Consider the following 24312-nt stretch of genomic DNA (forward strand, 5'->3'; position numbering starts at 1 on the left):
CCCCACTGCCCCTTACCGATAGAGAGTATAGCAACAGAATTTGCTTTCTATTCAGATATAAATATTCAAGACCTGTTTGTCCCTGCTGATTAGAGGAAAAATTGAACTTTAACCCATTCAATTCTCAAAGCCAGTTAGACACCTTATTCCTCCAGTAATCATGGAATGTGCCCAATACCAAATTCCTCTGCTGCTTACAAGCGATGAAGCTGGGAACAGCAACATCAGCAGAGAAAAAAAGTTGTCTTTGCACTTGGAAAAGTAAGGATTGCAGAACAGTGAACCTTATGCTCCAGTTAATTAACTGGAGCATTGGACTCTTAGGTAGAAATCCTGACAAGAAAGTAATCTATTAAGAATTGCATGCAATGATGTAGCAAAACTGAAAGCAGATAAAGAAAATCAGTGTTCCTTCACCAAGCATGATTAATAGGCATGACGATGTGTATGCAGCAATCCAGCAGAATTATTAATTAACTCACATTTGCAAGTGGCATAAATAAGGAGGATAGAATCCCATTACAAACATAGGAGAACTCGTTGACTGATTTTTTTTTTTCCTTTGTCATTTAAAACACACAGAGGTTTCTTTCTGCTTCTTCAGTATGGTATCATAGGATTACCTGGGGGGCTACATTTGAGCTTCTTTCACTGCAAACTGAACTGACTGAACTAGTAAGCTTATGGTTTGAGGGGAGGTTGAAGGATGACCGAAGAAAAGCTCTGCAGCATTAATTCAAGGTCTCTTCACTGGAATTATTCAAGGTGGGGAGGTACTGCAAACAAATTGTCTGGGCAAGAAATGAAGGTTGTCTGCATGGAGATCTCATACAAGAGACTGAAGCCCTAACAATCCAGACCAGATTCTGGAAGGCCACATGCTGACTGTACAGAAAGGGATGGCTCATGGGGTGGTGCTGCTTCAAGGGACATGGGAATCTGTCTCTGGAGCATAGGGAGAAAAGGTCATACACAAGCCTGGGTGAAGAGTCCAGCTTCTTTCCCTGGATCATGACTCAGGGAACTGTGTTTTGTCAGGATGGTGGGTGTACATTACTACTAACCTTGATTTTTTAGCAGTATGGCTAAGGCTCCAGGAAGGAGGAGGGGCCAAGCTTTCCTGATGTGCTGCTTTAATTCCCTTTCTAAGCTTTGTCAAAGTGCCTCTGTATAAATAATTTTCTTGAGAATTCACTAAAGTATAATACACCAGACCCTAAATGCATGTTGCATAAATGCTTCTGGGGATGAATTGGTTTGGAAGTTCTTATTTAAATATCTTTAAATTCCGTTTCAAGGAATTAAAGATTTTTTCCTAAAATAAAAAAAAATAATGAAACAAGCATAGAATTGCTACAAATGTAGTTTTGCAGCTCTAAAAAAGTTTTTAAAGGGCCTTTAAGTAGCTTTTGTAGCTGCATAAAAATCTCTAGTTTCCTTGAAGTTCTGGTTCTGTGCTTGAGCTCTGGGAATATGCGACATAATTAAGGTGAAAAGCTTGGAACACAGCTTGGCTTTGGTGGAGCTGTGTAAAAAAGTTGGGACTTGAATGCTGGGAAGTGATATAAACCATTTACCAACCTTCCATGTCCCTTGTCAAAGCTAAATGAGAGTTTTCCTTGCAGCATCTGGCTGTTTTGTCTTAGGTCTGCCAGTTTGGAAGTCCTCTCTTCTCTGAAAGAAAGCAAGTGGGGAAAAACTGGAAGACAAAGGACTAGCAGAGCAAGTAAACTGTGTAGATTCCTTCCTCACATGTTAAGTCAAAATAATTGCCAACATTTAAAAAAATAAAATAAAATAAAAAGACAAAGCAAAAAACATCCCCTGGGACCCATTCAAATGATGAGTTTAATAGATTACACGCACTATTTCTTAGCAAAGGAGGCTTGGCTCACTTAAATCTGCTGCTATAGACAAAAGGTGGAAGTACCTGCAAGGTAGCATGATTTCATGGAGAAAAAAAAATGCTTTTTGACGATGTTGCAGACTATTTTTCTCTGTTTTAAGAATGCTTGTGACACATTCGATTGCTTGCACTTTTATAAAATTGTCAGCAGCGAGCGTTGGTGCGGAGAAGGAGAGGAAGCGAGGAGCTGCAGTCTGTTGCTGGAGCGTCGCTTACTCGCTGGAGGAGCTGCGGGATGCGAGGCTTGGGTCGGAGCTGGCGATGTTTGGTGCGGTGCCAAGGCAAGAGCGAAGGTCTGGAGGCTGCCGGCCGGCTGTTTCGGGCCGGAGAGGACACACCGCTGTGCCGCCAGGTGTCTCCAGCGCCCGGGACACCGCGGGATCGGCCTGCCTGGAAAAATGATGGGAACGGGGGCTGCTCGGGGTTCACCCGCAAGCGGGCAGGCAGCGGCCGAAAGCCATGGCATTGCACGGGGTGAAAGCCACACGTTTTGGGCATCGCTCGCCGGTCAGACTCTGCCACGTGCTTTGTCAGCTCTTGTGTCTCTTCCCTAATTCTCCCCCGGGACATTCACCTAGTAAAAGTGGGGTTTCCTGTACGCTTCTGATCATCCTGAATTGTACAGGTTCGAAAAGCATTCACGCACTTCGCTGCTGCTGCGTTTTACTGCTGCTGTGTGCGTGGGTGCTGATGGTGACACAGAAAGGGCAGCGAACAAGAGTCACGGCTCAGCAGAGAAGGGCGACAAGTTCCTTTAGCCGTAGGTCCAGATATTAACAATGACTTGAGGAGATGCCATGAGATGTAATTATCTCAGATATTCAAATAGTTTCCCTTTGATTTAAAAAGAACCAGTCTTAGGCTTAAGGGTAGTAAAGGGACTTTAAATTTGGACAGGAATATTAAATCGAAAGTATTTTTATTTGGAGTACAAAAAAAGAGAGATGAAAATGGCAGAATTATCCTCTTTCAAAAATTTCATAATTTTCCTAAATTTATTTTGGTGAAAGTTTTTCTCTTTCAAGGAGAAAGGTGTCATTTTGCTGATGCCCCCATCTGGAACATAAGAGATACACATTTATTTCATCTTCTTTTATGTGACTTTCTGAGCAAGGTTCAAGGTGGAGACTTAAACAGAATACACAAGAGATAAGAAAGTTAAGAAAGGGTCTGTTGGAGAAAAGTGCTCAGACCCCCTTTTCCCTTTCTTTCAATGCTTTCATCTCCTGGCATAACTGGTTTGGGTCACCTGTTTGTCTTCTAATACTTAGCTTCTCTTGAAGCAACAGTTGCTGTTATTTATTTCTTTTCCACCCTACCAACAGAAAATTATCAAATGTTACTATTGTGTTGCAAAATCCAGCTATGCAGGCTGCTTATCAGTACCTGTTACACCTTGCAGGTACCCCGTATGTCCTGGCTATTCTCAAAGGGGTTTTTCCTCTCTTTTGATTGTTGTTGATTTTCAGTCCTTTTCTAAGACTTTCCCATTTGCTTCATTTTGTGGAGGTATTGAAAAAAAGATCCTTCTTCTGCATCCTCATTTCTAGAAGGAAGACAACGCAGGTACTTCAGGTAGATCGTGATCCTAGCCTTGTATTTTTTTCCAATGCTGAAGTTTCCCATGGAATGACAGAAAAAACAGAGTACTGGTCAGTGCAGCAGATGACATGATTTTTCCTTTGTGTTTTGCCTACCACAGTGACCTTCCTGTGTTTTTAGAAGCAGGTCAGCCTGTAGTGCCTCTGGCAGCACTTTCCTCTCACCCTTAAATTTCAAGCCAGCAATTACAGAAAGCCATAGTGATTTCAATTGGTAATATAGCCAAAATTCCACAGACACCAAATAAAATAAGTTTTAATTACTTTCTGCAACTATGTCATCTTTTATTATTGCTTCTATAAATACATATTATGTCATTTCTCCTTAGTTAATTCTCATACATGGACACTGCATGCCTTACATTGTTTTTCCTATGGTTCTTGAGAGTCTGAGATTGATCAGGTGCTCTTAGGAGCACGTCTGCCATCAGCAGCTAATGTTGCAGCTTGTACAGAGCAGACAGCTAAAGCTGAAAAAGGCTAGTTTTCTCAAGGTGTAATCCATCCCTATGCAGCAAAGAATTGCATCACTGCCAGTTTTTGCCAGAACTGGTCTCCACTGAATGTGCCTGTGTGCAGTAACACTCTATTTCAGCAAGAATTCTGGGGGCATATGTCGCTCACACCCAAAGTTCATAGTTTTCTTGCACACATACTGTGCCTTATGTTGCCTTCTGAGGTGTTTGTAGAAAATTTGCTCTGTCTTTTGGTGTAAATACATCATGCAAGGATGATAGCTTCATTTTGAGGCTTTTAAAGCAGGAAAATCCCTTCTTAGGGGGACATTCCAGCTCCTTCTGTCTGTATAAGGACATGGAGATGAGCAGAGGATGACAGTGCCAGTGTGGGTGTTCCTCCAGAGTTTATTGTGCCTGCATCCCTCTGTGTTAGTTGTATTGTTTTCAGTCTTTCTCCTAGCAATTTCATTTAGGTGACCTTCAAGTTATCTCTTTAATTTCAGCTCCTTTTGTTGAACCCTTTTGTAGAATCCTTTCTGTAGCCTTTCATTCTGATCTGCTCTTGTCCTCCCAGGATGCTGTCAATAGATACTTTGCTCTGTATTCCTTTAGGAAGCTGTTTTAGAAAGTTGTGGTAGCACATTTTAGGAGGAAAAAAATGTACCAGGAAGAAATTTTAACTCACAGGGTACTCTGTAACAGTATTTGCTCCCATGGGGCATATTGGAAGTGCATATTGAACTCTCCCTATTTAGGGAAATGGGTCAGAACCATTACAAATTATTTTAAAATACTGAGCTTCAACCATAATGATAAGAATGTCCTGCTAGTGGGATGTAATTGTATTACCAAATATTTAATGTTCTAAATATTTACATCAATTGCTTATTACACTTCTCCCTGCTAGAGCTGATAAATTCAGTTTGCTTTTTAGTTCAGTCAGTAAACTCCATAGAAGCATTTATACAGTTATTAATAATGGATATTTCTGGTAGCTGGGTAGTGGAATACTAAAAATCTGTCTATCCCATTAAAGATATCTGAGAATTAAATTTATGTATAGAGCTTTTTATTCCTTTATGCATTCTCTAAATGAAATCCAGAACCAAGCACCCTTAAAAAAATAGATCTGATCTAGCTCTTTATTCCCAGATTTTACAGACTCTTAGCTGTTTTGTTTTCTCAATGCAAAATCAAATCATTCCCATAAAAGAAAATGGGATCCTTCATATTCAGTCTCATTTTTTCTGATTTTGCCTCTAAATTTTATTTTTCTTAGAACAGGGGCATGTTTGGATGTAATTTACTTCTTGTGAAGAAGTTAGTTTGGGGTTTCAGCTCTGGCAGACAGCCCTTTCATAGAAGTCTGCCCTGCCACCTGTGCTGCCTCCTCCTGTACAGAATTACAGCATTTGCTGGAGGGTCCTCACGTGGTTCCAAAATGTAAAAAGTTTTTAATTTCCTTCCATTATTTTCCAAATGCTGGAGACAGTCACTCTCCCATGTCTTCCATGCATTTTTATTTCCCAATTCCAAGCAGTTGCCTTTGCAAGGTATCTTCTGAAGTTCTTTGCTGTGTGGTAACTCTGTTTTGCAGTTTCCTTTATCACAGGTGCTCCTCATTGAGTGTTTTCATTCTCTGCTGTAGGAGCCAACAGCCCGACAACCTTTCCCACAAGAAAGCTTATCCCTTCAGCCACCTGCTTTCACTGTGGACCTGTGATACCCGGCTTGGGAATCTGTCACATCTGACTTAACTTAGACTCAAACACATAGCAATGAAACATTAAGAGAGCTTTCCATGACTGGGCTTGCAGCGATTCCTTTTCTTTTGGAAGGGAGTATTTCCGAGCCTTGTTCCTGCAGGAGCCCTGGTGCTGCTGGCATGGAGCCACTGGGGCGGCAGGGATGCTCCTGCTGCAGGGATGTGCCTGATGCAGGCATGCTCCTGTTGCAGGGATACACCTGCTTCAGGGATGCACCTGCTGCAGGGATGCTCCTGATGCAGGGATGCTCCTGTTGCAGGGATGTACCTGCTGCAGGGATGTGCCTGATGCAGGGATGTGCCCGATGCAGGGATGCCCCTGATGCAGGGATGCTCCTGATGCAGGGATGCTCCTGATGCAGGGATGCTCCTGATGCAGGGATGCTCTTGTTGCAGGGATGTGCCTGATGCAGGGATGCTCCCGTTGCAGGGATGAGTCACTCCCCACTCTTTGAGCCCTGCTCCTCCTGCAGCTCGCCTGGCGAGGCCAAGCCCAGCGTGTCCCCTCCCTGCAGCCCCCTGCCCACAGCCCCAGCCCTTCGGGTCCCTTGGGCTGTCTCTACTGCTGTGGGAAGAGAAGGGAGAAATCAGACGTGACCTTTTTGTGCTCTTAGTGTGCAGATGCTCTTCACCTTCCCAGACTTGAGATTTACTGGATTTTGTAAGTGGCTCAGTGATAAGTGTAAAAATAATTCTTGTGTCCTTTAGTTAAAAGCCGGTGGTGTGCAGAATAGTTATAAGAGTGCAGTGTATGTGCACCTGAGAAAAATGTTTTAATAGGTTACAGAGCTGTACAATGAGGAGAATGCGTTTGGCAGCATTTAATTAACTGCATAAGTTGCAGCCCGTAAAAAGAAATACAGCTTGTCTACAAGGCTTCTTTGTAAGTTACAGCACTTTATGTGTTGTAATAGGAAAGTCTTTTAGAAAGCTAATTAAAAATTAATCTTCAACAATATTCTTTTGAAGGGCCTGGAAATGTTTGAGTGCTAAGATTATTGAAGATGTACTGGAAGAAGAAAATAATTTTAAGGAAGTGATTTCTTTCAGGCATTCCTCAGAGACTGCTCTGTTGAAACACTGAAGCCCTGTAGTGTGGTAATAGATTTACAAGGCATCACAGCACAGTCTTAATCTGAGAAATTAATATGCACAATAAAAATGTGAAAAATATTTATTTTGTAAGTCTTACATGGTTATGCTGATGAAACACTTTGGATTTTTTTTTTTCTCTGAGGACATTTTTCTTCCTACTTCCATTACTACTGATATTCTCTGTGAATACACATAGCTGGAGCTGTCAGAGACACAGAGGAATAGCAGCATGTTATTTTCCCTGTTTGCAGAGAAATGCACAGACTCTGATAAGAACTCTCTGCTGGAGTGAGATAATTAGCTGCAGCAAAGGTGACGGTTTGATGGAGCACTTGCTGGGGATTTACAGAATAGTCTGTCTCTCCTTGTCCCTGATAAAAGACAAAACATTTCTCAAGGAGAGCAAACTGAGGGAAAAGGTTAGTGGATTTTTTTTTCAATCAGAAACTTGCCAGTTTCTTCTCTGAGCCCAGTTGTTCTTTTGGTCTCCACAATATTCTGGAAATTTTAAGTTATATAAACACATATCCTTGTAAATAATTGAAGATCTGAAGTCTGATACCATGTTTTACCAGTGTGTAGGGTCAGAGACACAGACCCAGACACCAACCTAAGGAATAGCATAATTTACTATACTGTAAAATTGTAAAGAATCACAAAAGGATAAGCTAAGCGCCTAATAATTGCTGCAAAAGAATGCCTATAATGATTGAGACAAACACATCACCAGTTTCCCTGATACTTTAGCATAATCCAAATCCCACATCAGCTGTGGAAGGGAAGCTGTCGCAGCTAAGGACTGGAGAACCACACCCAGTAACTGGTAAATCCTGTGGTGCATGCACCTGGCAGGACACAAGGCTCCCCCAAATTTGTTGTGATAGTAGCTCAGCTTTTATACTGTGAAACAAACAAGATGACATAATTTCTTATTTCATTCTTCTGTTGGCATTCTTGCAAATGCTGGCCAGGGCTCAAGGAGGAGCCAAGGGAATTGTCTGTGATTCTACATGCTCCTAATAATCAGCCTTATCTGGTTTCTAGATACGGAGTGGTAAATATATATTTTGCCAATAAATGAACACATATAACAATACTTTGTTAATGAGTAAATAAATAAATAAATAAATAAATAAATAATGTGTGGTTTGAAGGCTCACCTAGAGGTCACCTTTTGCTCAGGGCATGCTGCTCAGGCCTTAGTACTTCATACCATCACTAGGCTTTCCATTATTTGGTACTCTAATTATAACAAAGCAGTCCTTCCTTGCTTTCCATGACCCTCAGGAAGTCCAGGCCACTCTACAGTCCACCTCCACCATGTGTTTTCATAATAAAGAGCTGCAATGTTGCAGAGGCTAAAAGATGATGCATAGTCAAATGCAGCTGGGTAAGAGCAATAGCAGAGCTAATTTGTTTTTTTTAAGCTATGTGGCCATAAAACCAGCCAGAAAAATGAACTAGCCACTTCTGCCTTCCAGCACTGGGCTGTAGGAGCCACAGTGGGGACCCCCTGTGTCATGCACAGATGTCTTGTCCTGCATCTACGTCAGGTGCAGAGGGACAGAGACCTGGAAATACCATGAAACTCCAGCTATGGCCATTCAGGGGGCAGTGCAGGGCTGGAGTCTCCTTAATATGGACCTTTGGAGGGCAGCAGGCAGCTAACGTGGGAAGCTATGGAAAGATGGGCTGTCACCACAGGTATGACAGGAGGGTAAAACTGACATGAAGGAGGAACACTGATTACCTGAGAAATGCTGTTTGCTTGTCAAATGAGCAAAATCAATACTGTAGGGGTTTCATTAAGTTTGTTTTGGACAAGAACCTTTTTTCAGATGAAACTTGCATTCCTACTGGCTGTTTTACAATAACATTCATGACTGCTTCAAAAGCCTGTGTCTGGAGATGCATGGAATCTAAACATTAGTGGTGCATTTTCACAAAGGTGAATCATTAGATCTTAATGGAATTAATTTGTTTACGGACTACTAGGGCTGGCAACTGTCACTGTGATCAGCATTTGATTATCATCTCTGGGAAAAATGCATTTTATTCATCTCAGAGCAAGGGAGAAAATTATAGAGTTGAATTTTCTTCAGGTGCAAATAAATAAAGAAATCAAATTAAACTCCATGGTTGACAGGAGCATTAAAAAGAGTCCTGTAGCACCTTTTTCTGCCTCCCTTTATCTCTGTGGCTGTCAACATGATGGGAAACATGTCATTTTAATGAACATGAGGTTTGGATTATCTTTGCAGTGAGTCTAGAGTATGTTTATTGCTGTCTTCTAAGATGTTGTCCTTTTCCTATAGAATGACTTCAGACATGGTGCTTTTTTACTGACTACCCAACAGCTTTAAAGAATCATCACTTTTTACTCAGAGGCTTAAAGGTGAAAATTCCCCAAATAAGTTATTCTAGATGTCTCTTAGTTAGTCAAGTTAGTCAATAGATGTCTCTTCTGTTCCCTTGATTAAAGACCTGGCACTGAAAAAATCAAGAACAGTTCTTGCCAAGCTACCTCTTCCAGAGGCCAGCTGGAGCTCCACAGGGAGAAAGAGAGTGTTACTAAATGGAATAGGCTGAACAGCTAATTCAAATGTGGGAACTAATGTATTGATGGTTTTATTTTGTTAAAATGGGTATGTTATGTCTAATTATATAAAGTGTGCCTTCTTCCACCCAAAGCTAATTTAAATGAGGCCAAGAAGCAAAATTAAGATTTTCCCTGCTCAAAGTAAAACTCTAGCCTTATAAAGGGTTCTAAGAAGCAGCAGATATTTCATTGACTTCCGTGGTGCATAATGAAAGTTGTGGGGTTTTCTATTGAAAAAAACCACAACCAACTAAATCTGGGTGCATTTTATTTTCTAAACTATTTTGTTTTCTAAACCACTTGCTAGTATTATTTTAACATGAAGAATCAACAATGTTAAAGGCACCTCTTTATTTTAAGGAAAGTGATTTTAAGGACTCAGGTAGAGGTGAGAGGTGTTGCTAGAAATGCTGCAGTGAAGCTTGAAGAGGAGAGACTGACTTTATTATGTTTTTAAGTCTCTGGATAAAACAAACTTTTGGACTCATGGGTTTATGCCACATCAAGCCTGCAGGAGCCTGTGCTGGTCTCACTGCCAATACTGAGCACTGTGCTGAGCTTGCCATTGATAGAGCAGTGGATGGGGAAATTGGAAATGGGACTGACAACAGGGTTGTCATTCCAGGTACCAAGAGGGGAGCTGAGCTGCTCCCATCTATCCCTGACTTGCCTGTGGCAGTTTGCAGAGAAGGGAAAAGAGATTCTGGGGCTCAGATTTCACCCCTTGCAAACCCACCCAAACTCCTACATCACCAAAGCTGCTGCAGAGCCAGGGTGGGCTCATTTCTGTGCTGATGGAGAGCAACTTCACCTTCTTTACACCAGAGACAGCCCATGGAATGCAAAACCACTGTTGCCACTGCTCACAGCCCATCTCAGCTAATTAAAGTGAGTTTTCTAAGGCTCAGATTTCATCACTGGCTGAAGCTTGAAAGGTCTTGCTGAATATGGCAGGAACTAATACAAGCATTAAATGCAGAGGAAGGTTTTGGTCCCTGAAGCAGGCTGGTGTTTTTCTCCTATGATTCCAGCCGAGCCAAATGGTACAAGAGCACACCTACATAAATGCTGTGCAGCTCTTCAGCTGCCAGAAAGGTGATTTTTAGTTTGTTTTACTATTACTAGTCTGTGTAAATACATATGCTTTCTATCAGGGTCCTTCACAGCACAAGATTTCTTTCTAGTTAGTATGAGTTAATCTGGCAACAGTACAGTCCAGATAAGAGGAAAGTGCTTCAAAGTACTAGTTAATTAATCCAGTTGAAACAAGGTGGGGCTTAATGGCTTGCAGATCTGGTAATGGTGTGCAAAGTTGACACAGCTGATGATTGTGTTACTTGAGAGTAAAGGTACCTGTGCCAGAGTTGCTGGCCTGTGTTTTGGGATGCTTGTCTCTACTACCCTGCAAGTCCTTGGGACTGAATATTGAGAGGATCTGGATTTCCTGTGCCTTGCTGAAGCTGATGGGATTTACTAAAATGTAGGACTTGTGGTCTATCCAGGACCATCCTGTGCATCCTAGGAGAAGGTAGGAGGGTATTTGGGCAACTCCTCCATTCTTCCCTGTCTGAGAATTTTTGTGACTGTTCTCTGCTCTTTGTTTTAAGCTGTCAAAGCTTAAATTTGATTCTCTGACTATAGGAGGGTATCAAGGGGCTGTTTGTGTGCACACAGAGGTATGTATTTATGCATGCACACAAAGCTGTGGGTCAGTATGTATAAATGAACAGAATTTCCACAGATTTTTGATCACTTAAAGTTCTGAAAGGTTTCTGGCACAACACTGCAATGAATGAAAAAATCCGTTTTGCCTATGAGCTACTTACCATCTACCCCTATGCTTGTGAGTGAGTTGTGCATAGCCAAAATGATAGTGCTTGCATCCTCTTGAGTGGGCTTTGGGAATGTGCTTGCATCAATGTGTGCTCCATATTGAATTATATTCACTTCAGCTGCAGAGACAGAGCTGTAGAATTTGCATGGTGTGTGAAAACAATAGAAAAGCATGATAAAGTGCTTGTTCCTATTCATTGCTCCTTTCCCAGCTCAGGAGCTTGTGCTAGCAGGAAGTGTACAAGTCTTGTCAAAAACGTTGTAGACTTAGCCTTTAAATTATGTGTGTGCCTGCAAGGTGGGACTGGCAACCATCCAGCCCTTTTGGGGGTCATGTCAACATATTTGTGTATGGCATAGGAGAATGAATCCCAGTGGGGTTGCTTAAGCATTATTGCAATGAAAATATTGAATTATAATTACAGTAACAAGCATAAAAATGCATAGACATTCTTTCACTTGAAATTAGAGCTCCTGTCTTCAGTATGCATCTCATGCAACTGCTACAGCGCTACCAGTCTTTCTGTGGAGATGAGAGGGAAAATGAATATTCAACAATTGTTTTAATTAAGCTGATGTTACTGTGGAATCTCTTCCTTTGTTTTCACTTATTCTTTGAAATGCAAATTTTTAGAAAGCAGAGAAAAGTGTTGACAGTCAATCTTTTTTCTCTGGCATAGAAGAACTTTAAAAAAAAAAAATTCTTAACCCCTGTACCCTTTATAATTTTTCTTGTCTGTGGAAATACTGACAATATTTTTGGGGGAATGGTGTACAGAAGTGTGCATCTGTCTGGAAGTAAAACTATTGAAACAGGATTAGAGTAACATCAACTATAGGAAGACATCGAATCTTTCTTCTGCCACCTCACTGGATGTTTAACCTTACTTTTCCTCTCAAGAGCTCCAATGAGCCACCCAAACGCTTCACCTTGTTTTCAGCACAGTAAATGCACTTGCAGTCTCAAGTTTAGTCCCTCTGCTATTGTCTCCCTCTGTGCTGCTGGTGCTACAAGGGGGACAAATCCCCAGAGATACGCGGGGCTTTCTGCTCAGCGCCACCTTTCCTTGCTGGGCCTGTAAGGAGTATCAGGGAAGCCCAGATAAAAAGGAAACCAGTACATGTCTGAAAAGGAAAGTTTGCTGGACTCTGACTTGTCCTTCATACTAAGAAGAAATGGATATAAAAACTTGGATCTTTGTCTCCTTGTATCTGATTGGTTTCCTGTTAACAGTGAACGTTTAAATCTGAACTATACTTGATCTTACCTAATAAGCTTATACTAAAGAAGACAAAGTGTATTTATTTTGTTGCCCCAGGGATTTCAGGAGATGTCTATACACAATATAAACATAATAATTGCAGTTATTAATACTGAACCAATCAGTATTTGAACGAATCAATCAACTTTCAGTAATGTATTATACAAAGGGACTCCAATTTGCCACAATCTGTCTTCCTGAAGACAGAGAAATTTATAAGACTTTTTTTTTTCATTACATAGATAGAAAATATGGCCCAAAATGGTGGTTAAAGGGGTCTTTTTTGTCATCATACTATCACTGCCTGGAGAATTGTGATACAGAATAAAGATCATATGGCACTTCTAATGTCTTGAGAAGGGGCTCTCTGTTCATGAGAAAAAAATTACCATTTTGGATGGTCCACATGTGGAGGTTGCATTTGTAAGAGTTATTACTGGGTTTAGGTGTTGGGGAACAAGTTACCTTTTTATTCAATGCCAGCCTGTTGTAAAGCAAAATGTTCCTTAAAAAGAAGCATGTCATAGTACCTTCTCAGTGTGATAGCATTGGTACTGGAAAACAAATATGTGGGTGTTGCACAGCCTGATGTCAGAGTAAAGGTAAGAGCAGGAATGTGAGGAGGGATGTGCATTTTCAGGTAGTGTTGAGGAACACTACCCTGGAGATCCAAGGGAATATCATGAGTGGTGTTAGCATCTTGGATAATAAGCTTCTTAAGACAGCCACACTTCATTGCAGGAGAATACAAACCCCCTGGGCTCTAAATCTTTTCAGAAAAACTAGGTTAGTGAGGGGGAAAAAAGGAAGGTGGGGAATTAGATGGCTGTTTTCTGGTGTGCATACAAATCCACAAGTTTTGTTTATCCAGTGTGAACTGAACTATATTGTTCTGCTAGGACATAAAGCTTTGGGACCCTAATCAGGTTATATACTGCTTACTGTTCCTTCAAGGCTCTGCTTTATAGAAAGGAAAATATTTAGAAAGGCAAATGGAGACTTTGCTCTTGTGAAGAAGTTTCTGTTTCCAAAATGTTCCTTTCCACAACATCCAGAGCAAACCACAGCTGGAGTGCCCATCCTTCTGTTGTGTGTGCAGACATTGTGAGCTGGGGCAAGTACTGAGGGGATCGAACTGTAAGTACAATGTTGGCTGTGGCTGCAATCATCCATCCACTCAGCCACCAAAAGGACATTTTTGCTTCTGGATTTCACAGAGCCTGTGTCTGTCTCTCTCTCCCCAGAAGTGAGGAACAGAAGGGTTTTTCCTACCTGTCATTTCCCTCCCTCCACTTTCACTGGATGGGGGAATTTTCTGGAATATCACATAAAGAACATGGAGTTTCCTTCTTTTCTCTGTGTTTTTGTTGTGTCTACCACTTCTCCACCTTGGTCAGGGTCCATTTAGGCATGAGCATGCACCACAGAACTCAAACCAAGAGCCATCTCCAATCCTGCTAGGCAAAAGCCAGCACAGAACTGGTGACCCAATAATGACAGAAGGCAGAATTCTTGTTTTGTCCATAAAACAGTGGTTAAAGATTTCAGTCCAAATCTGTTTAGGCAATTACCCAGAAATTTCCTTCATTCAGTCTATCACCCAGGACCTCCAGGCACACACCAGCAGCCAATTTGTACTTTGTGACAATTTTCAAGCTGAAGTTTATCCTGTTAGAGTCACAGCCTGTCAGCAGATGTACGCTCGCTGTGCCTCTCCAAATGTGTTTAACAGTGACACAAATTTTGGGTTCATCTGCAATCCATCACTTGTCTTAAATTGCTTGACAGATTAATATGTTTTATTACCCATGCTCTGGGGGAACTATAGTGATTTAAGACTCTTAAAGGTATATTTAAAAAAAAAATTAAAAGGAAATAATACCAGGAATCACAGAATCAGGCTAGAAAAGAGCTCTGAAATCAAGTCCAACCTATGACCTAACACCACCCTGTCAACCAGACCATGGCAGTAAATGCTGTCAGGAAGCAAGCAGAAGACAAGTGTTTCTGCATAAAAGCAAAAAGATGTAGGGCTGAATATTAAGCTGGGAGTGTATGATCTCAGTCTCCCATGGCTTGTAGTTTCTCTCACCTACAGCTGCTGCATTGCATTCTCCTGCCTGTGGCTGCTGAAAAGACTGCTGGGCCTTGCAGCAGAGGGAGCATTTTTGGGTCTCCAGAACCAATTCCTGTTGGCATCAATTTTGTGTCTGGGCATGGGGAATTTAAGAGATGGCTGAACTTTAATTAAACCTGCTCCTCTTTGTTCCTGTTACAATACAATAAATCTTCTTCTGTGCTGAATATTCTAATTTTCACTAACCAATCTAGTACATTATACAAATCCTGTAGCATTTACATACAGCCTATAAGAATCATGATATTACCATACTGTGTTACATTTCAAACCCTAAAAAACTACTCTTTGGACCCCTTCTGCCAAGCTAGTAGGGTCTGCTCTGACCCTTGGACCTGTCTGCAAGCAGAGGGTATTGTTTCATCAAAAGGGGATTACCTTCAGCTGGCCATACTATTGTTTACCAGTTGTTCAGTAACTAAGGCTTGGTATCTCAAAGCTTGCTTTCATTTCAATCTCACAATCCTTTTCCAGGAAATCATATTTATAAGGCTTTCCTATTTCATCTTCCCCAACAATAACCCAGAAGAAAGAGACTTTTCCTAAAAATTCATGTCTGCCTTGTCATACACAGAGCAAGTGGGAATACTTTTTCCCCAGAAACCAAGTGAGTTCAGTCTTGAGCACAACAAGGCTGTGTTCTGAAAAGCTCTGAAGACTGCTGTGGTACTGTACCACTGTGATTATACTAATGCAGCTGCCAAATTGTGTAAGGCATAGGTGAACATTTCAAACCCCTATGAAGTTACTACAGCACTTCTAAACTCCCAAAACTATACAATTGCTCTTAAAATTTTCAAGAATTAGCATTCTGGAATTTGCAGTGTGTTGATGCTTTGGTTGGTGGGTTTTGCTGTGGCTTTTTAAAATGAGCTATAGAATGGCTGCAGCTAGTTTAACGGGAGATGGCTTCCTGTGAATTTCTACTCCTATAACAGGAGAGAAGAAATCCCAAGTTTCTCATTAGTACTTTGAAATGCCATTAGTTTCACTTTCAGACTTTAGGGAGCCATTTAAAGCCTGCAGGCATTCTAGCCTCAGTTGTACAAAGCTGGTAGCAGAAGTCAGGTAAGACTAGAGCACACAGTGAGCAGCATCTAGAAGATGCTGCTTTTTTCTGTTTGTGTTGGTAAGCCTAAAAATGTACCCTGGATTATTTTTCTCTTGTTGCCTATCATTAATTTGCCATGATTTTTTCCTTGATGTAAGACAGCAGAGCTTCTTCTGAGCCTTTCAAATTTAGCTCTGCAGAGAATAAAGACTTGCCCAGGGTCTGGCCCAGAATTGAGGTTCAGCTTAGTGCTCACCCATTGTTTCAAGTTCTGTCTGGTACTATGGCTGCAAAACAAGGAATCAAGGGAAAAACAGCACTAAGTGTCTTCTTATGTAAATTAATCTAATTTCTCTGTATGTTTGAATAACATTCTGATTTCAAAAATTTTGTATCAGAATCTAAATTACATAAGTACTCAAAAAGTCTTTTTAATGACATTGGAACAAAATTATTTCTTCTTGTGGAAATTTCCAAGATATTTTCTTTTTAGTCTCTCTTTGGAATAAAAACACACTTTGAAGTCCATGGGTTTCCTCAAGGAGATGGAAGCTCCTTTTCCATCAATTCTACAGAGAATGATCCTCATGGTGCCAGTTCGTTCTTGTCACAGATTCAGACATAAAAACAAAATTCATAGAGAGAAATTCATTACTTTGGGCTCCTCTAATTCTTACAGGAAATCTCCTCTGTCCCTTCCATCCACTTCCCTAACCTAACTGAAATTAAAGCTGTTTGTAAGTAGAGTCTTTACCTTGCTGACCTTTTCCCTCTCTGCTGGAGGAGGAGAAGACAGGTTGAACCATCTTTGGGCTGTAGTTCTGAACTCTGCTCACTCGTTTCTGTCTGGAAAACTCTTTGCAGGTTTGTAAATGACTAGTCAAAATTTGAGCCAAAAGCACAAATACACTTGACCAAGATAGAGAGGGTCTTGAAAGTAATGTTCTGAAAAAAATTATTTGCTGCACTCCTAACACCCATCCTAACCACCCAAATCCCAAGTAATAGTATTCCATCATGATTCCCCCTTCTTAACACCTTTTCAAGAGAATCTGCAGGCTAATCCTTCAGAGATAATGAGCAGAATGATGGTAGTCATAGAAACTGTGCTTAAATATCTGTGTTTTGCACAAACTCTAGGGTATGGCTAATTACTCAAGTGACGAAAATGTGTTTCAGCCCTGTATGAAGCACTGCTATTTCATTATCTTTAAGCTACTCTGGTTTTTAGCTGGGCTTCCTGGTAATGAAACTAAGGGGAAATTCTGAACACAGTGCTTGCTGTCCATTGGCAAAGGGCCCCTTGAATAAAGCAAGGCTAGTTTCAAAGTTATATCAGGTTGTGCAGGCCTTGGCGTTGAGCCTTGTTTAAGAATAGTCATGATCTAATAATAACTTTTTGTTCTCACTTGCAAAACACCATAAGGGCATAGGGAAGAGTATTTAAACCTTAATACTTCCAGAGTATCCTAAAGAAGTGATGCTTTTAAGCCCTGTGATTTGCCATGTGGGTTTTGCTGTAGAATTGTGTCTGTGTAGAGTAGGAGCCTCACACTGTGTTCTAAGATGGAATTTATTTTCTCCAAAGATATTTTTCTTCAGAAAGAGTAATAGTTAAGGTATATCTGCATTCCTGGAAGTATATTTTTTCAAAAGAGAAATAGCAAGTATATTCAAATGCTAATATTTTCTGTCTGGATCCGTATCTTGGTTACCTCTAATTGAAGTTTTTAATAGCATGTAGGAGTCTTTTTTTATTTCCTGTGGTTCATGATCTAGCTGTTATCTAAAGTGTTTTAGCTGAATTTTAGCCTGAATGGATTCTTCTTGCTGTCAATGCAAATGCTACAAAGTGTAAGAGGGGATGTTGTGTTATTTTTTGCTGTATTAAGATATTTCATTAAATATAGCTCCATGAGTCTGGCTTGGTAATTTTGGATATTATTAAAATTTATTAAGAGATCTGGTAATAAAACTGCAACAAGTCCAAGATTTTGAGGAATGGAGAGGAACCCAACAAAACCTCACCTGTATTGACTTAATTAACCAATTCTTATTATCACATTCCAGCAGATGTTTCTCATAAACTACATTTGCTGACTTCCCCTTCTCTTACAGTAAAAAATGTGTGTGTTTGCACTGCCCAACCCCTTTTAGCTGGTATAATAATTCTTACCCCATCATCTGTGCTGTGTTGATCAGGCCGAGAAATATAAAAGAGGTTTGCTTTTTCCATCTTGGCAGAGCCCTTGGCTGCACTACCATGTGACCTAAAATAAAAATAAATCAGCAGTTCTACACATTAAAAGAAACTAAAAGAAGAAATAATTTACTTATTGGCTACAGCTCTGTGATCAAGCTGCAATCCTTGAGACATTTTCTTGCCTCTAGCAAAAGTCTTAGTCCTGGAAAGAGAGGGATGCACAGGATTACTCCTACTCACAGGCTGTTGGCAAGAGAGGAGGTGGCAAATCTGGCTCCCGTCTCCTATGCAAGACCAGGGACAGGCCAGAGACCTCTCTGTGCCTCAGCGCGCCCTCCCCACTCCAGCTCTGCAGATGTGGCACATTTGTTTTACTGCAGGGCTTTGAGCTTGCTGCTGTATTTATAAATCTATCAGCTTGGTTTAGGCTCTCAGAAGGCACCTGTTGCATCTTCAGCCACATCCTCCTGCAAGCAGTTTTGCACCTGACTAGCTCTTTGGTTAAGAATATCCATTCCTTAAAGTCTTTGAACAGTTGTGGCTTGCAAGAATTAATAAATTTCTCCCCTGGGCCAACATACTAGCAACTGGAAGGCACTGAAACACCTGCATGCAGGAAGGATATGTTCTGCAGAGAGCATAAAATTTGGGAGGAGACACAGGCAGCTAATTTGGATGAAGTCACAGAGTACGAACAGTTAAAATTTATTCAAGATCTTTTTTTATTGCTTCATCTTGACAGAAATTGTTTAGATTAAAGCCTTCTGTGGATCCAAGCACTATGAGGTGACCTTGACCTTTCTGACCTCATGGTTTTACTGTAGGGTAAATGCTAAAGAAATGTCAGGTATAAGCTCTGAAGCTGAAAAAGACAGACACACCTGCACAGTTCCTAAAGTAAGCCTTACTCTTGGTGTCAAGATGGAGAGCAAGACCTGAGGTTTTGATGATTTTCTTTTCCTTTTTCTTTTAATCCCTGACAATTTGCTTCAATAGAATTAAGCCCTGAAGGGGGCATAGAAAGGAAGTAGGGTGTTGCTATTGGTTGGGGTGATGGTGGTGTTTGTGGGTTTTGTTTTTTTTTTTTTTAATTGCTTGAAAGGTGACATGTGTGTGTTTTAAGTTATCTGAACTTACTGGGAGGTGCTGAACTGGCCCCATGGCATTTATGAAATTCTGATGCAGAGTTATTTTAATGATGCTTCTAAGCATCAAAGTGATTATGTAAATATGAGTTAGGGGGAATAGGTTTAAGTCAGCTTTTCACTGGGAAACATGAAACACTTCATTATGAAACAAACTTCTTCAGGATCAACTTGGTAAAACTGAGATAAGATGCATGGGGATAACCATAATAGAAAAACAATTTTCTAATAGACCTTATTCACAGCTGAGCTTTCAATAAGAGAGAGCCTGTTCCCTCTTAGATGGCAGGGAATGGGGGAGAAAACCACAGTGCTTCTCTGTTGATTGTGGGGACTCTCAGCTCATCTCTTCCACACAGCTATGGGCTAGAAGAGCTGTTTAGATTTGGCCAAATATGTCTGTAAAATAAACTTGTCTTCTTGGTTGATGACAGCAGCCCCATTTACCACACCCAGCTCTGCTGGTGACAGTGGTCCTTCTCCAATCTCTTCAGTTTCAGACAGTTGAAGAGGGAGCAGCTCTGAGGCGGTGGAGCAGCATCCTCTGGAGCTACTTGTTTGTGTGCCTTGCTCCATATGTTGACCACGGCACATGTCTCTGCTGCAAGAGGTTACTGACTGCTTTGCTCTCCTGCACGGGCTGAAAACATGAAATTCCATCTGGTAAAATCACCTGAGCCAATCTTGGCTCCCCTGAGGTGCTTAGATGCCTAGGATGCACACCAATCTCATTTGGCATTAGCTATACATCAACGAGCTCCTTGGCTTCCACCCAATCTGCTGCTGCTGAGCACCCATAGAGCTACCTATGCTGTGGTTATCAGCAGTTTTAGCAAGAGCACAGCCTCTGAAGATGTCAGATGGGATTTTGAAACCATCCCACTCACCCATCAGATTATCTCACTAGTGTCTCCAGAGGAAATGAAAACACAAGGTGGTCAGCTTCTCTTGGGATGTTTACAGGAAGGGTTATGTCCAAGCCACCATGATGACTAGGGTGAGATTCCTCTGCTGTATCCCCCCATGCAAGTGGGTGCCCTAATCCCATGTCTACCAGTGACCTGCCTTTTCTCTGCACAGAAAAACTTCTCACCAGCACTCAGACATCTTCCTCTGCTCATTAGTTGGAATCAAAGCTAGGTTTAGGCTCTTTGCTGTACACAAAGATCGCCCTAATGAAGGAAAAGATCAAAACAATATTGCTGACTTATTTGCTTGAAAGCACAGTGTGCAGTTCACATCCATTGAAAAACAATATGCATTAGTGATCTGGTTCCATTGATGAAGGTCATGAGAGGAGTTCAGGTATAAAACTTAATTCTTTGAATCCTCATTATCTCTTCTTAAGTGTTTTGATAAGAAATATAAGGTTGTGGAAAGGAACAAAAGAGACAGAATTTTTGAAGCCTCTCTGGCAACTTGTCTATTATTTGATGCACAACTGACAAGTGAGGTAACTTCTGATCTGTACTTCATTAGTTATGTTACAGGAAACCTATTAATTTATACCTTGCCTCTTTAAGGAAACATTTCCCAATGTTGAAAGGAAGAGCACATTTCCTCCTCAGCCTTTCATCATCCTATGTGTGACAACATAGCACTGGAATAATCCTCAATTACAATACACAGACCTTTTTTGTAATTAAACTCTCTGTTTGAAAGGGGGGTTTTGGTTGGGGTTTCATTTATTTTTAGTCAATACAATTTACACAATACAATATGTATTATGTATAATATAATATAATATAATATAATATAATATAATATAATATCATCTGCTGTTAATACCGATATGAGTGTCTAGGAAATTGTGAGACTACTGTTACATCATCAAACATAAAGTGCCCATTGTGCCAGACATTCTTACTGGATATTAATCTAAAAAATAAGCACAGATTAGTGGAAATTCAGAAATCCAAATCATAGGCCATAAACTGATTTTGCTGACAATTGTTTCCCTGTGTAGCCAGGAAATATTTATGATTGCAGTATGTTTGTAAAGAAAATTGCTGAGCTGTAAGTAGCACTGTCTATACCATTAAAAAGAAAAAAACCTACTCCGTTTCTCACGGTTTGACTAGCAGGGCAAACCTCTGCATCCAGAAATGGCACGTACCCAAAGTCTGAGATTTGGAGGACAAGATTTGGAACCTTTGAACCCTTTGTACCTTGGCTTGATTGCAAGATTTACACAGGACTGTTGGTCTTTGGTATATTTAATGAGCTTTGGAAAACCAGACTGTGTAGGAGCAGCCTGGAAATGTTAGGCAGCTGACATTTTGGGAGGCAGCAAATAACACAAATTGATAATGTCAAGGAGCTGGTGCAAGCAGTCTTTTGAGAGCTACAGGTGGGTCCCAGAAAATGCCGCAGCAACTGGCACCTTTGATTTAAAAATTATGTTTTGGGTAGCAGTATTATTTCCTGTTTGCCTGTAAGACTCACCTGAAATGTCAGACAGGGTTTGGTGATATTTCACATGACATTTTTCTTCCTGGATCTTCCCTGAGGTCAGCCCATATTCCCTTATTTCCTGTGTTTGTGAGCAGGAGATGCTTGCAGAATACAGACTGGGTCTTTGGTCTCCTACCCTACCCTCCAACACTTGTGCTGATCCCGTGTTGATCCTTGCTCACACTGTGAGAGGAACAAGGAGCCGTGGCATCCGAAATATTCCACCTCACTGAACGCTTGTGCTGCCGTGCAGAGCTGACAGCTTGCACAATTAAACATGGTCAACACCAGTACACCAAGCTGGCTGAAAAGATAGCTTTGATAAGGATCCAGTGCTATCAAGGTCAGACAACACTTCTTTAAGCTACACCGTAAAGTTCTGTAAGGTAATTTTGGTCTTGGAAAGTGGTAGCTGAAAACTTGCAGCTCTTGACATAACTGAATTCGAAGATTTGGGGATAATTCTGTCAGTGAGAAGTGAATTCCTATCTGCACATCCAAATATATTTCCTAGAAGCTGCTAGAGGCAGGGTGGGGCAGGAGACTTAGTCAAGCAATATTAAGTGATGGATGGAAGATGTGTTAAAAAAAAGTGATCTCACTGTAGTGAGCCAGATTCACACTCCTTGGAGCCAGACAAGAGTGCTTCTGAATGCCTATAGCACAGAGGCAATTCTGCTGCACCTCATGGGGCACCCACTGAGGGCTGGTTTTGATCACAGACCTCCAAAGACCTGTAGGCATTGGGTTCTTATGGCAAATGTCATGTGAGCTTTCATCAGAAAAGGCCCTCGTGCTTTCAGATTCCAGGGTTGCTGATTTTTCTCAAAGCTGCAGTTGATATGGCTTTTCTGACCATTACTTTACTTTGGTTCTGGGGTTAAAGTTGCTTTTGAGTTTTAAAGGTCATGACTCAGCAACTGAAACCACCTGTTTCTGTAATTGACTTAAGGTGCAGCAGATGAAAGAGATTAGTTTCATGTCTGTCAGTGCTTGTAATTGCAAATTTTACCAGTTATTGTATTCAAAGGCTATGGCCAAATGCACTTCCACAGCAGAGTCAAGTTGCTGGGCTTGCATTTTTAAACCACCTTGTCAGTTAAGCTCACTGGATCATATGGATTGCATGCATATGTGAATGCCAGAAATCTGGACACATCACTTTCTTGTATTAAAGAAAAAAATCTATAAATTTATATCTTTATAAACAACATTCTCTCTGATATCTGCATACCTGTGTAACTACCATGTAAATGCTGTTATGTGCTGCTGGGATGTCAATAAATTGGATTTTCTCCTGTCATTCTGTGAGAGAGCATCCTGGATTTGGGAAAAAACTGAGCTTTGATTATGAACTTTAAAAAGGAGTTAAATTCCTGTTTGTGGCATGGCAAAAAAAATCTTTTTGATTTTAGATGGCTGCAGTCATTTTGTTTACCAGGCATTGCAGATTTATGACTATTTGAATATCAATTAAAAATACAACAGAAAGACTTAAAGCTCATCAACAGGTAAATTGGATTCATTACTTCCCTTCTCTGATAGAGTACAGCAATCTCTTGTATATCTGATATTTGCTTCTCATGGCATCTCTCATAGCTGGTGCAGGGGAGGAAAGATGAGCAGCAGAACCTCAGACACACTGGCAGTGCAAGGTATGTTTTTGACATTTACAGATCCATGTATCAGTGTAGGATCTTCATAAATTTTATGTTTGCTAGCTCTTTTGGAAAGTATTTCCTTGATTCTACCAGTGATGTGTGAAACCCAAAGCAGATATCTTCACAGCAAGCAGGCAGGCTAAGCAGGAAGCTCCACATCAGGAGGAGTCCCTTGGCTTGTGCTAATGGCCCACAAATTATTAAATAAAGTGACAGAAGGACCTTTTCCTGGACTTGTTCTTGTTCCTTTCTGAGTCTGTAGTCAGTCCCCTCCACCTGAGCCATACTCATACATCACCTTAATGATGATTTGAAAACTCCTTTTGCCTACGAAGTTTTAGGAACATAGACAAGGTATACTAAGGCATGTATTATATGAGTTACTTTTCATTTGCCAAATTTCAAAAAATTTCCCAGTGAGAGTCTGTCATGTAAGAATTGTATGACTACTTTTTAACGGAAAAAACTCCTTTCTCCTGGCTCATACAAAGAGACACTTTGATGCTCTTGTAAACAACCTCTTTTTCCTTATTTTAGACAAGACATGATGGTGACTCACCTAGCACATAGGCTGAAAAATTAGTTAAATAGATTGTCAAACAAAATGATTTAACTTTTGTGACAAGACAAAGGGGTTTTTTGTTTCCTTGTTTATTTTTGCTATCCGAAGTGCCTAGAGTACTCAGAAATTGTATCATCTTTATCTGCTCTGGGATTAAAGACAGGGTACTGAATAACATTTAATAACATTTAATGATGTTCTTCAATTCCCTAGCAAAAGCAACTGCACCAGCTTCCCCTGAAGGTCAGCTTGTTTGCTTGTGTCCTAGTTTCAGCCAGGACAGGGTTAATCTTTTACAGTAGCGGGGAGGGGGCTGTGGCCAGACCCGAAAATTACTCGATCTCACAACACTTGCAAGGGGCAGGAGTCCGGAACTCACACTCCTGTTTTCCTGCATGGGAAAGCATGGTGTGGTGGGGAAGAGCTGGTCAGTATTTTGTTGTGATCTACCTCTGGTTGGCTTTGGTGAAAATTAGTTCTGCTCTATCAAGTTATGTTTTGAGTCAGGATGATGGAATACCAGATGTGCTCAAACACCCCTTTTAATAAAACGTTATGGTAGGACTTCTTTAATGTGAGA

This window comes from Lonchura striata, chromosome 3 (assembly GCF_046129695.1).
Source record: "Lonchura striata isolate bLonStr1 chromosome 3, bLonStr1.mat, whole genome shotgun sequence".
Lineage (NCBI taxonomy): Eukaryota > Metazoa > Chordata > Aves > Passeriformes > Estrildidae > Lonchura > Lonchura striata.